Source organism: Vipera berus (genome assembly GCF_964194415.1).
Source record: "Vipera berus genome assembly, chromosome: 2".
In the NCBI taxonomy this organism is placed as follows: domain Eukaryota; kingdom Metazoa; phylum Chordata; class Lepidosauria; order Squamata; family Viperidae; genus Vipera; species Vipera berus.
The window spans coordinates 192085457-192100434 of record NC_138203.1 but is presented as its reverse complement, the minus strand read 5'-3'; positions in this window follow the sequence as shown (position 1 = coordinate 192100434).

Genomic DNA, 14978 nt, shown 5'->3' with positions numbered 1-14978 from the left:
AGGAGTCCAGAATGTGGTCATGTAGCTTCTCTTTTCATCCATTTGCACTGTAAAAAAGCATTTCTAGCATCAACAAGCATGAAAACTCATGCTTTGGGTAGTTTGTGCAAAATGTCATCAAATGTTGGGATTAGGAAGTGTGACCATTTCAGGGTCATATTCATAAACTTGCGATCAGGTCCATCCTGCAAGGAATGCCTTGCAACTTTGCATGGTGCACATTTACTGGTTAAATGGCAGGATCCAGTTCAAAGTGAACCTCTCCTGGAACAGATACTATGGGGCCCTCAAACACCTCATTGTAGACTTGGAAAATTTGCATTTTTGTCAGTGGCCTCACCAAGGATTTTGAGGGATGAATCTCAACATTGTGTAACTCACAATGGTGAACTGCATCAAACCCAGATGCTCACATGTTGTTCCAGACAATAACAGTTTCTGATCGGCTTCCACAATCTCACATTCAAGTTTGTGAATACCCCCATTCCCATGTATGTTACATTCTATTTGAAAAATTCCTGAAGATTTCATAAGTTCCCCTGAATATAACTTTAGTTTGGTGCTACTAGGGTGAAGGGGTATCTCAGGTGCCAGTTTCATTTTGTCCTTTAAACTCATGACATCACTTGTTGCACCCAAGTCCAGTTGGTAGGATTGGATTATATAGTTTAATATATAATCTGAGATTTATGAATCATTTTTTGCCCTTAGAGTTTACAGCACCAATGCATTCTTTTATGTAAACCACATCTGTGATAAACAAGAGTACATCCTCAGGATCTGTCATTTGCTCAATTGTGCGCAGCTTTCTTGCTTCCATTTTACTCAGGAGACACACTCATGCAAAATGATGCTCTGCAGGTTTTCCCACATGCTCTGCAGGTTTTCCCATATGCAAGACACTGCTCTTTCTCTCGTACATGCACACTGCCACAGTACTTGCATGATACTGAGTTGCTCCCAGGTGAGTTGTGTGGTGAATTTTGTGCTGACGTTTGTGCTGATGGTTCTTAATGCTTAGCTGTTGTTTGGAGGCTGCATTGCTACTGGCTTGTCATTTAAACCTGTGGCTAGAGAGTAATCCTCAAACTCTGCTCTGAAGTTGTCCCAATTACTGCTGCAATCTCCACTCAACCTCATTGCCTCAGGCAATGGACTGTTGTTAGCAGTTGCCATGATGTTGATTTTCTTGATTCAAATGCTCAGCTTCCAGGACAGGAGATCTTGCCTGTGGCAAATTCCCCATGGAACACCTCTCTGTGAGACAATTCCATGTGGGATAACTCAGCATGATAAATGTTATCTGCAACTGTTTCTTCAACATTTTTTCCATTGACAAAAATGGAAATAATGTCGAAGAAACAATGGCCGATAACATTTATTGTGTTGAGTTATTCCGCATGGAATTGTCCATGGCAAGTTGTCCCATAGTGAGTTGGCCATGGGTGAGTTGCCAGCAGCAAGATAAGCTGTAGCGAGATGGCAGCAGTGGGTTGGCCGGAGCAAGAGGCTCTGGGGTCCTTGAACTTAAGCAGTTGAGCAGGTGCATGGGTAAGCAAGCTGGAGAACCAGAACAGAAAGGCAGTTGGGCCTTTCATTGTTTTTCTTTTCTTTCTTTTTTTTTTTGCTGATTTTCCAGTTTGATAAGAGGCCAAGGATGAACATGCAGACCAAATTTTTAAAGTAATTTGATATTGTTTGTGGCTGAACTGGTAAGAGTGTCTGACATGGGCAAAGTGAAGGAGTGTGGAACTTCAACCATTTGTCTTTGCTTTGTATTGTTTCAGGATTGGGTAATATCTATGTGGTCTTGTAAGCTAGAAAATCATAAAGGAACATTTGGCATTTCTATGCAACCTCCTTCATTAAATAGACTCTCATTTAACCCTGCCACCCAATACATATGCAATGGTAGACAAAATAACTTATCTCCTTTGACTCATTGAGATCTCCTTGCCAGCCAATGGTTTATTCTACCAACTTCTGTAATAGGTCTCCATTATGAAATGTTGCAGGGTGTGTCAGAATTGCATGATGACACAAGACAAGGTTGCAGGAGACATCTCATATTCCCTTCCTCTCCCACCTCATCTTTAATTTCAATCTGGCATCAAAATTATACTTCTGTGTTGACTAGACAGAATTAGGCTGTGGTCCAGACTTTCATTCAAGGGAAGCCCTAGAGTTGACCGATGTCTTGTTTAGAACAGATTGTAATCAGTGGATTAGTTGGAAATGAGATTTATATTGTGCATAGCCAATCCTCTTTATCAAGTTGTATTGATATATGTGAGCCAAACTGTTCTCTCTGCAGTGCTGGCTGATTTTATTTTATTAAGTATTTATATAACGCATAACAAAGTAGTCCATTTTTTTTATTTTGCTCTGTAAGAATAAACCAGATCTAAATACTAGCTGTTTTTGGAAAAAAAATGCTTATATAAATATTTTGATAAAAGTAGATTAAGAGAAGAGGAAGTACTTGTTCTATAGATTCAGAAGAAGTTTGTTCTAAGTGGTATTAATTTTATAATGGAACAACTTTCAAAACTATGCTACTTGACTAGATCTTCTCTCAAAGGATATTGGTAGAGCATGTTCAGAACATAGCACAACTTAAAAGAAATGACACAGATGGATTCAAATTGCCAGAAGGGGAAGGGGAAGGGAAAGGGAAGGATTTTTGGAGCAATAATACAAAGCCATCATACCAGGAATCAGTAACTCCTAAAGAGTAATAAGATGGGGTCCATGAAATCTCATTTCAGATAGGGAAATTTGAGCCTTGGATATCATACAAGGCAGATTGATTATTGGAAGGAACGGCTAGAAATGAAGAGAACCTGGGAATAAAGCTTTGTAGCTTTCCTCACTCTGTCCTAGGGTATCTTGATCAGATGTCAGTAGATGTTGAATCTTTAATTTTGTTTAATGTCATTAAAAAGGAATAGAGGAAAGATGTCATATGATTTTACATTAATTGAATGGGAGCTCTGGTGGATTTGGTGAAAGCTTTATCTAATCCAAGTACCTGTTTCCAACTTTAGAAAAGGTCCATAAAGTTTTGCATATCCCTTCTCCTCAACTTATAATTCAGTCACCTGCCAGCTTGGAAATTAGTACAGCCATTTGAGCCAATAGCCACTCAGAAATCTCTTCATGACAGTCAGATGATCTATCCAATTCTATCAAGAAAATTCCCTCTGGAATATTTTATGAACACATTCAGTTATACTAATATATACTGCTCAAAAAAATAAAGGGAACACTTAAACAACACAATGTACTGTATTTAATAGTAGGATGTCTTATCTTCTGTTCCCTTTATTTTTCTGAGCAGTATATATTGATCTGAGAATATTTCAGGTCAGGCAACATTTCTTTCCTATAGAGAAAGCTAATAATAAATTTAGTTTCTCAGACTATTTTGACTAGAGGAAGCAGAGATATTGTTCACTAAAAAAATATTAATGAAGTTAATATCTCTGCTTCCTCTGAATGTAATGTGCTTTTCAAAGTCCTGCAGGATCCTATTCTTTATGAACTGTGTGGATCCTGCCCTAAAAAAACTGCTTGTGAGCCACACCTTTCTCTGTATGCTTCATCTATGAAGTAACATAATCCAGGAAAACTCTTTTGAACATGAACCTTAAAAAATGAATCATTGGAAGTGCTACATTTTAATATGGTGACTCAGGAACTGCTCATTTTAATAATTTTATATTTGAGCATGCTTATTCAGATCTTCAGAAAAAATTAATGTAAAATATGTAGCTCCTGTTCCAAGCAGCACAGAGAAAGAACAAGAAAGGATCTAAAGGTACAGAAGAGTACGGTAAATCATATGGAACCTTCGGTCTTTTCCCCTTGTCTTTTAACTTTGATAGTGGTGGAATAATATTTTATTTTATGTGTCAAAACATTTCCATGAGTTTTTCATCAAGCTCTTAGTGTCTGGTGCATTGAAGAAAGAAATGAAGGGGGCTTAATATTTTGATTTGCCTTTGGGGTTGACTATTTTGATTTTAAACAGGACAGATAAAAAAAGGCATCTAAGCAGTCATGGTAGCAACCTTAATCATAATCATAATAGTAAAGTTGGAAGGGATCTTGGAGGTCATCTAGTCCAACCCCCTGCTCAGGCAGGAAACCCTATACCATTTCAGACAAATGGCTGTCCAGTCTCTTCTTAAAAACTTCCAGTGTTGGAGCATTCACAGCTTCTGGAGGCAGGTTGTTCCACTAGTTAATTGTTCTAATAGTCAGGAAGTTTCTCCTTAGTTCTAGGTTACTTCTCTCCTTGATTAGTTTCCATCTGTTGCTTCTTGTCCTGCCTTCGGGCACTTTGGAGAATAGCTTGACTCCCTCTTCTTTTTGGCAGCCCCTGAGATATTGGAACACTGCTATCATGTCATTCGTAATCCTTCTCTTCATTAAACTAAAGGTAAAGGTAAAGGTTCCCCTGCACATGCGTGCTAGTCATTTCTGACTCTAGGGGCCGGTGCTCATCTCTGTTTCAAAGCCGAAGAGCCAGCGCTTGTCTGAGGACGTCTCCGTGGTTATGTGGCCGGCATGACTAGATGCCAAAGGCGCACGGAACGCTGTTACCTTCCCACCGTAGTGGTCCCTATTTTTCTACTTGCATTTTTACGTGCTTTCGAACTGCTAGGTTGGCAGAAGCTGGGACGAGTAACAGGCGCTCACTCTGTTACGCGGCACTCGGGATTCGATCTGCCAAACTGTCGACCTTCTGATTGACAAGCTCAGCATTTTAACCCACTGAGCCAACACGTCCCTTTTCATTAAACTAGACATACCCAATTCCAGCAGCTGTTCCTTATATGTTTTAGCCTCCAGACCTCTAATCATCTTTGTTGCTCTTCTCTGTACTCTTTCTAGAGTCTCAACATCTTTTTTACATGGTGGTGACCAAAACTGGATGCAGTATTCCAAGTGTAGCCTTACCAAGGCATTGTAAAGTGGTATTAATACTTATGTGATCTTTATTTTATCCCTCTGTTAATGCAGCCTAGCACTGTGTTGGCTTTTTTAGAAACTGAAATGTAATCAAAAGACAGTCTGGCCTTTAATATACATTTATAGAATAACAAAACTAGGAGGTACATCAGCAAGTCAAGGGTGCCAGGAACTACTTTGCTAACTTACACAATAGATACATATAAATAAAATTTCCTTCATCTTGTGTTAACTCCTAGTGGGTTCCTGGATGTGTTCCTGGTGTTATGGCAACAGGGCAGAAGTGGTTAGTCATTGCCTTCTTTAGGGATGTTTTTGAAATTTCTCAGTGTAGTTTCCAGACATGTTATGTTCTGCTAGTCTCCTACTCAAGTCCTAACCTTTTTGAGAGCAGCTAATTAATGCTATCTAGCTGATCAAAAGTACACACAGGTATAATAAATCATAACTTTTCATGTTTATGGAGATTTTCCATAAATCTGATCCATGTCTTTGTTGTCACTGTGCTTTTTAAATACAACAATTGGATTTTGTTTTTCCTTGAAGACATTTCACTTCTCATCCAAGAAGCTTCTTCAGTTCTGACTCTCTGAAGAACTAAAGAAGCTTCTTGGATGAGAAGTGAAACATCTTCAAGGAAAAACAAAATCCAATTTGCCTTTTGAAAAAGCACCTTTGAGACGTAACTTTGTGTGTTACTACCGATTCCTGGATGTCACATTAAACTATAAACAGTTAGTCCTGATGTCTAATTGTCAAATGCAAACTTTCTGAAACTTTTTAATATTTTATCTTCACCAGAATGGTAAGTTTTTGAACACGTTGTCCTATATTTCAAAGGGCACCTGAATGCAAATTACTTTGAAGCATGGGTATACTGAAGAAACTAGGGAAATAGACTAATATTCTGGGCAGGTGGAAACTGTGGAATGTTCTCATCATACATCCTTTTACATCTTATACACACGTTTTTTCTTGTTTGCAGCCCTTGGCACAGGACTGGCTGAATTTGTCATCCTGTATAAACAACTTTTGGCATTTCAGTCTTGGGAACAACACCCTTATGCGCCTGCACACATAGATACTTATGCAAAAAACCAAACCCCACAGCACTCTTTTATTCATCAGCACTTCTTGCAAATACCAACCTCTTTGGTTATTCCTGGGCTGGGCTTATCAAGTACAACAAACAGCAGATGAAACAAATGAACATTATTGCATGTGTGCGAATTATACCCGGGTTCTTAAGTGTTGCATTGCAAAACAGGTGAAGTAATGAGGATGACTAACCTTGAGGTATCAGTTAAGTAACTATACTGATAGAACTATTTCCAAGATGAGAAAAGATATTTTCCTTTCCCAAATTGATAATTCGACAAAACGAGGCATGGAATGTCACAACATCATTTGGTGCCGTCCCATTCAATATTAGCTTTGTGTGTGTGTGTGTAAAAGGAAAGAAAGCCACACCACTTTTTTGGATTCAGGAAAAGCTTTTGACCACTTGTAATGGCCATTCTGGATGGCAATTCTGAATAAAATGAACCCCAAAGAAAAGTTTTAAGCTAAGGTTAAAAGTATATATCAACAGCAAAAAGTAAATATTATAGCTAATGGGGTATTCTCAGTGGTGGGATTTAGCCAGTTCTCACCAGTTTGGCAGAACCGGTAGCTAATTTTTTGTTGCCCAGTCCCAGAATAGACTTCCAGAAGTGGCATCCACACAGAGAACCAGTTGTTCACATATTTGAATCCCACCACTGGGTATTCTTCTGCAGATTTCCAAATCATAAAAGAACAAGGCAAAGATGTCTACTGTTGCTTTTATTATTCATTGTTGTTTAGAAAAGTCCAAGGTGATAAACACATAACAGGTCTCAAAATTCACAAAGAGGAATTATTTTACCTTAGATGTTATGCAGAAGATGCAGTATTAACTGATCATGGAACCACAAAAGCCAATAAAAGAGTTAATGAAAATAGGTTATAGTTTTGGAGAATACTCTGGATATAAAACAATGTTCAAAAAGCAAAAATAATTACCGTACAAGGTAATTACAAAATGTTTAACACAAGGAGAGATTAATCTTTTGCAAGAAGAATCTGGCTATTAGATAGCTCACACACTCACTTTGGTTTGTGCCTGAAGTGCAACAATCAAGAAATATACTAAAATAGCTATGTTAAATTATGGCAAGAGATTAAAAGACAACTTGAAAGGCAGAGGAACTTAAAGTTATCTTGGTTAGGATCAATTGCAATCTTCCAAATAAATGTACCAGAAAACTCTCTATTTCAAATGGTGCTAATCAGAATTTCAGAGCGAACTTTTCTCAAAGGGCAAGAACTGTCAGTAAATTTATAAGGTGTGGGAAAAGATGCAGAATAAAAAACAACAACAACAGCAAATCTGACAAGAAAGAGGTGGCCTTGTTCTTCCAAATTTTTAACATAAAGCAAACTGCATTGAGTGGATTAAACTCCAGAATATTACAATTAGCAATTTTAGAAGGATCCAGCTTAGCCAATGGACTGCATAGATATTTATGATATAGAGATGCAAAGGAGGATAAAAACATTACTAGAGAAATTTTGATAAAAGAATGGAATTCTACAAAAAGAATAATAGGCCCAACAACTTCATCACTAGCTTCTCCTTCAAATGTTTTTCATGTTGGATATAATTACAGCAAGAAAAATGTAATTACATATAACTAAAAGGAAAATTGGAACAGAAAGTTCTACAGATTGCATACAACTCCATCAACAATACCTAAGATGAACAAATCATATAGTAATAAATATTAGAAGTCTAATAAGTTTTTTTCTTTTTTAAAATTATGGTTTTGGTTTTTTATTGCTAAATTGGTTTTGCTAATCTCATATTTCTTTTTTCCTTTAGTTAACATTTGTGTGTGTGTTAGTGTGTGTGTGTGTGTGTGAGAGAGAGAGAGAGAGACTTCAATATTAAGTAACTAGCTCAAGAATGAAATTATTGTTGTACAATAAATTTGTTAATGTAATCTGTATTAACATCTTTTTTCTAATATACTCGATATGAAAATTCTAATAACTTTATGTTTGTAATATTGATATCCTAAATTATAATTAATATTGCTAGAGTATCTTTATCCTTATCTTTATTTCTAATAATCTAAGTTATTTAAATAAATAATGTTGATAATTTTAATTAATACTGTACATATATAATTATATTAAAACAATATAAAGCATTAAGATTTAAGTGTCAACGCTGCTAACATTGGATGTTCTTGCTTTGACAACAGATGATAAAGCAGCCATTTTCTCTTTTTACCTTTTTCTTGCTTCTAGAATTAGTTAGTGCAGGGAGGGGGGATAGGGATGCAAGCTCAGTTAGCCATAATAATAACTGTGCCATGGGAACTCAAGGACAACTTGGGTCTGGAGCTGATAATGTTTTGGCAGGTTGGAGAGCTGGGGAGAAAGCCTGCACTATAAGCTAATTGGGGAATGTGCTTATGACAGGTCATTGAGGGTGGGAATTGTACTTTGAAACTTTGTATCCAGGGGAGGGGAATTTAGTGTTGGGTTCAACTATGTAGTGCTAATACTTTGTTTCCCGAATAAAAGACTCTTTAAGGCAAACACTCCCTCGAAGTTCTTTTGAAGGGTTTCATCTGTCAAAACCATGACATTATGACAATGTAATAAAAAGGGGGGAAAACACAACAAGCAGTGTCTACTATATAACCAATATTTAAATAATTTAAATGGGATATATACTGCATTGTCAACATTCAGAACAAAGAAATGATCTCAAAATTTAAATCATGAAAGTCTGTCCATTTTCACATTTATATTTATACATGCATATTAAATGTATAAAAATATAGATGTTCTAAAGATAATATTTTCTTTAAGCATTTCAAACACCCATTTATCCTCCAGTGTAAAGTTCTATCTGACAAATAGTATTAATTTTTCCCCACAGAAATACAGCAGTCCTTGTTTAGCAACTGTGTTGTTTAGCTGTTGTTAGCAGCTGGTGATGAAAAAATAACTGTGATCAACTTTTGCATTTACGAAACTTTCAGATCATTAAAACAAAAGAAGAGCTGAAATGAGATCATTAAGTACAGTAACCTTTCCATTTAGCGACTCCTTCATTTAATGATTGAATTGCCAATCCCAGCTGTGATCACTAAATGAGAATTGGATATAAGCACAGGTTTATTTGCATGGCGATTTCATTTCTGTGCACAGAACTGGACAAGGTTTTAAAGATAAGAAGCCATCCACACCAGCCTTTTCTCAAACATAAGAGACTTGAGGAAGATTGAAGAAACAAGGGATAATTGCAAGGAAGAGCTGAATGCATTTGCAAATAATTAAACCTGACAGGAGCTGTGGATGAGGCTTTTGCAGAAAAAATGGATTTTGAAGAGGCATAGGAAGGACAAGGGAAGACAAAATGTACTCTATATGTCCAGACAGTGTGTTGTAGGTGTAAGGAGTAGTAAACAGGTAAACAGTATAAGAGGAAGCTAAAACATGCGAGGATGTTTAATCCCATTTTATATCCCGCCCTTTCTCCGAAGACTCAGGGCGGCTTGCAATCTAAAGCACAAATCAATGTGCTTAGCAATAGCTTTTATTCTATGTATATGCCTGCTTATTAGGGCTTTCGCCCCCCCCCAAGCGGCATTATTACAAGGTCAGCTTATTGCAGTGGCGTAGCGTGGGGGGTGCAGGGGGGGCCGGCCGCACCGGGCGCAACATCTGGGGGGGCGCCCATTAAGCTCGCCGGAGGGGGACGATTCTGCTTCACCGAGGGTCGGAGGAGCGAGCGAGTGGGCGGAGCATAGAAAGCAACTGCATTTGCTGCGCCCAGCCAGAGCGGGATCCCGTCCTCTCGCGGCTGCGGATCGCCTCCTTTCTCGGGTGGGGGTGGGGAGGCTTGGCGGCGTCTCGCCTCCCTCTCTTTCTCCCGCCGCGGCTCTCCTCCGCTTGGCTCTCAACCTGCAAGCCCGCCCCCCCGACCCAGCTCCCGCCCCCATCTCCTTTCCCAGAGGTAAAGGTAAAGATGAGATCCCCCCATCTCTCTTAGATTCAGAAGACCCGGTTGCTGAAGTCGTGAACTCGCCGGGTCGCGCCCGTCTTCACGGGGCCTGAATGAAGGCGTCGGTGTTAAATCTAAATAACCAATCCATCACCCTCCATTTAAGCAAGAGGAACGGATAGGCGGTTCTCAAAATCACTCGGCGGCTGCCCCTGATCTTGAACTTCCTCTTAACCAAGACAAACAGGAGCTCCCAGGTTGAGAATTCGGAGGAGCTTCCCCTCGGCCGTGGAAGTTCACTTTTGAGACAGCCGCTATCTTTGCCAATTGGTTTCACTGGGTTTCTATTGTGGGGTAAGGAGGGGGAGGGGGGCAATGTACCTTGTCCGGAAGGTATTGAGGAGAGGAGGAAGGTGACTGGAGAGGGACGGAAGTCCAGGTAGCGCCAAGTTCCTGAAATCTCTGCCAGAAAAGGAAGGAAGAGAACGGCGCTTGTCCTAGTCCTAGTTGGGAAGAGGAATCTGCCTGAAATTGACTAGTCAACGGGACTTCAGAGTTTTCCCTTTGGGGGGTAGGTCCGAGAAATTGACAAGACCCACTCTCGAATCCGTGTTGAATTTAATAAGGTCACTTTATAGTCCAATCCCCTCCGTGCTGAGAAGTAGCCGAAGCAAGTTCCATGAGATTCATTCCCAGGTAAGCAGAGACTTCCCAGTACGTTCGACTACAGCATCCCTCATCCTTGATTGACCCTGGACGAATTGGTGATGACTGGGACTTGAAATCCAGGACATCGAGCGAGCCTGGGTTGGGAGGGGAAAGGGGGAGGAAGGGGGTAGCCTGGACTGTGGGTCTGCAGGAGGCAACAATCTGGAATATGGACAATTTGGAATAACCTTGGGAAGCTGAGGCATTGTAAGTTGGAAGTCATTGTTTGTTGCCTAACATGTTGGGTCACCCCACACCACATGCTAAGCCATAAACCGTGGTTGGTATCCAGGGTTTAGGACAAGATGGAGAAAACTAGCCAATTGTGGGATCATAAATCTTGATGAAGCCCATCATCGCTCCATGTGATGTATGCACTCAATCTACAAACGTAGTCCAAGCCTATTCACATCTGTTGTAAGGTCATTCTCTCGTGGGGTTTATCTTGACATCCACTAAGAGTGGAACAAACATGCCCCATTAACCATTTTCAATGCCATGTCCTCTCTTTGTCTCATCCTAAATCACAGCTGAGGCACCTTAAAGTTGCCTTGTTTCAGTTTTAAACTAGCATTTTCCCTCTTCTCCAGAGACCCCTTTTTTGCCTTGAACCTAACTCAGGGGTAGGCAACCTTGGCTCTTTTATGACTCATGGACTTCAACTCCCAGAATTCCTGAGCTAGTGGAAGAGACTCGAGTGCTAAAATCCACGGGTTAGGGGGCGCAAATTACTTGCCTTGCCCCGGGTGCTGACAACCCACGCTACGCCACTGGCTTATTGCCCCCAACAATCTGGGTCCTCATTTTACCTACCTCGGAAGGATGGAAGGCTGAGTCAACCTTGAGCCTGGTGAGACTCGAACCTGCACTAAGTGCAGGCAGCTGGTGTTACTTAAGGAGGCATTAGCCCACTGCTCCACCAAGGCTATCTTGTTAATAACCCTATGTGCTGTAATCAGTGCTTTTTTTGTAAAAGAAAAAGTTGCCGGAACTCACACATGTCATACAACCCGCCTTGGCTATCCTACAAGGTTCCATCCAAAAAAGGTGCCGGAACTCCGCTCTGAGCGTTCTATGAGAAAAAAAGCCCTGGCTGTAATAATATCTTATTCTCTAGTTCCCTAATGATTCCTAGAATGGAATGTGAACTTTAATGACAGTCAAATTCAGAATAATATTATATTTTTATTACATTATTCATCACAACCTTCAAAAAGTCTGATAACACCTCTTGAAACTTAACAGATAAGTTTACTTAAGATTTATGAGTGACATTTTCATCATCAGGACCACAGCAGTGAAATACAGGCACTTATTATCTATTTCATGTATAACCTCACCTGCATAACTCCTATGAAATCACAACACCAAGATTAATTCCCAAAACAATTTATGCCAGATTAGTTTTCAATCAGCCCCTCCTCTGTCACACACAAACATACACTTTTGAGTACGATGACACATCAACAACCACAAAACAAACTTAAAAGATAGTTTCATATCAGTGAGTCTAAACACTAAACATGAAGCTTCAAGTAACCATATGTCTTGAGCCACACCTTATAGTTATGGCATGTTTAAGTCATGTAAACATATAAAGAATGGCAAAAAAGTAGTGTTTCTCTGCTATGATCCAATGTGCAACAGACACATCTATTAAAATAAGTGGAAATTCAGTGAATGTTAACTTTATATGTCTATGCCCTTATTATAGCTGCAGTGGTAGACATTAGAAATTCTGCAGCAAATTGTAAGAGGTGATAAAAACAAGAGCTAGAAAGAGTTTAATATTACATCCTTTTAATTACTGTTTTTATCACCTCCCACAATTTGCTGCCAAATTACGATTGGTGTACAGTATTTTGCTGTAGTTACTATAGAAATTCCTTAAAATATATGTTCACGTCAGAATGTGAGACATAGTAGAGTAATAGTAATAGTATGATTATTGTTTTGAGGAAACTATAAGATTGGAGTTTGTTTTTTTAAAATGTAGAGTTTCAGAATAGAGAGAGTAAGAGAGGAATGAGCATTGTCACCATGTGAATTGGCTTGCTTAGTCCATTCAGTTGATGGCAAAGAAGTGAGGTGGGCTAGATGGTTTTATTTATTTGATTTGGGAACAGGTAAAGATAGGGAGAATGGAATAGAACAAATTTGAGGAAAGATTATCTAGTCATATTTCCTGTCTTGTTTACCTGGAAGGGATGACATAGATTCAGACTAGATCACGAAGGATAACGTCAGATTAGTTAAGACCATCCCCTCTCCCAGTAATGGATGACGTGGCTGAAATGGATATAGCAAAAAAATGAAAGAAATAAAATTTGGAGGCACTTACTGAGAATACCACTGACTCCAAGAGGAACCAGTTAATTGGTCCAGGCAAAATGAAGATGGTTCCTTTGAGGAAATGCCAAACAAACAAAAAAATCATATTCTTTGGACCATATAATGTGAGAGGGATTTTGAATTACACAGCTGAAGAAGAAAGTGAACTGATTTATCACCCTGAAAGAAAGGAGACAGATAACAAGAACTAAGCTGTTGACCTTTCCTTGATGTGAAGGGAGTCAATATGTGGTCATAATAAGGGACATGATTAGAAGGTGGTAGAATCAGTAGGGGGGGGCCTTAGAAAAATTGTATTTAGAGGCACCAGAATGGCCCATAGAAAGGACACCCCATGTAATTCTACATTCTGGTAGTACATTCATTTTGAAAGTTTTCTTATTAAATCTTTGATCAAACTAAAAAACAGTTTATAGATATACAGCTGCCATATTATAATTTAGACTGCAGTTGTAAGCCCTGTGCATTATTTCAGGGGATATAGAACATGTAACCTTGTGGGCTTTGGGGCTGTTCTGCATTTCTATGGTGAGAAGCCCACAATCACTGAAGTTGTGCATGCCAGTAAAGGGGACAAGAATAGAATAGAATAGAATAGAATAGAATAGAATAGAATAGAATAGAATAGAATAGAATAGAATAGAATAGAATAGAATAGAATAGAATAGAATAGAATAGAATAGAATAGAATAGAATAGAATAGGGTTTTTTATTGGACAGATGTGATTGGACACACAAGGAGTTTGTCTCTTTGATATTTTGGTTTCTCATTTAAGTGGGCATTTTTCTACAACATGATGAACCTGAAAAAAAACCTACAAGCTAGAATGAAGCAGAAAAAAGGATATGATTGTAAATAGATGGATGAGTTCAGAAATATAACTGAAACGTCCCTGAAACAATTATGAATTGTTACCAGTGAGAAGTTATAGAGGGTGTTTGCCCAGACAGCCCCCCCTGACCCCCTAAGAGATTATCCCTACCATTTGGAGCTGACAGATAATATTGTGAAAATATTCCTATTGTCAAAATAGAATATGATTTCATATGATTTCATATGAAGCATATGATTTCATATATAACTGAAGGGAAGAATGCCACCTTTTCAGCTCACATATTTTTGGACAAATTGGTCTCAGTAGCAATTTTCATTGGATGGGGGAATTTTACTTTTCTTCACTTAAAATCCCTTTGCATTTCAAAGAGGCAAGGTTAATGGAAAGGGGCAAGAGGCAAGATGACAGAGAATAATTTAATTTCACAATCCAAGATTAAAATAAATCACTTACTGTTTTCCTGCATTATTTATTAAATCTTTGATCAAACCAGAAATAGCCCCCCCTCTCTCTCTATATATATATATACACACACACTCACACACACATACATACATGTATACTGTGTATATATATATATATATATATATGTGTGTATATATATATATATATATGTGTGTATGTATATATATATATATATATATATATATATATATATATATATATATATATATATATATATATATATATATATATATATATATAGTATGCTGGTGATGACCTATAAAGCCCTGAATGGCTTGGGTCCGGGATATCTGAGGGAACACCTGCTGCCAGCATCAAGCTCCCTTCGTCCAGTGTGCTCCTACAGGGAGGGTCTTCTCAGGGTGCCGCCGATAAAAGATTGTCGGCGGATAACACCCAGGGGAAGGGCCTTCTCTGTGGGTGCACCTGCCCTCTGGAACCAGCTGCCCGTGGAGCTTAGGACTGCCCCCGACCTTTGCACATTTCGCCGGGACCTGAAGACCTGGCTCTTTGAGCTCTCCGGCCCAGGCTGAGAATGTTTAACTGGGGTTTTTAATTTTAGGGATGATTTAATCTTTTTTAATTTGTTTTTAACTTTT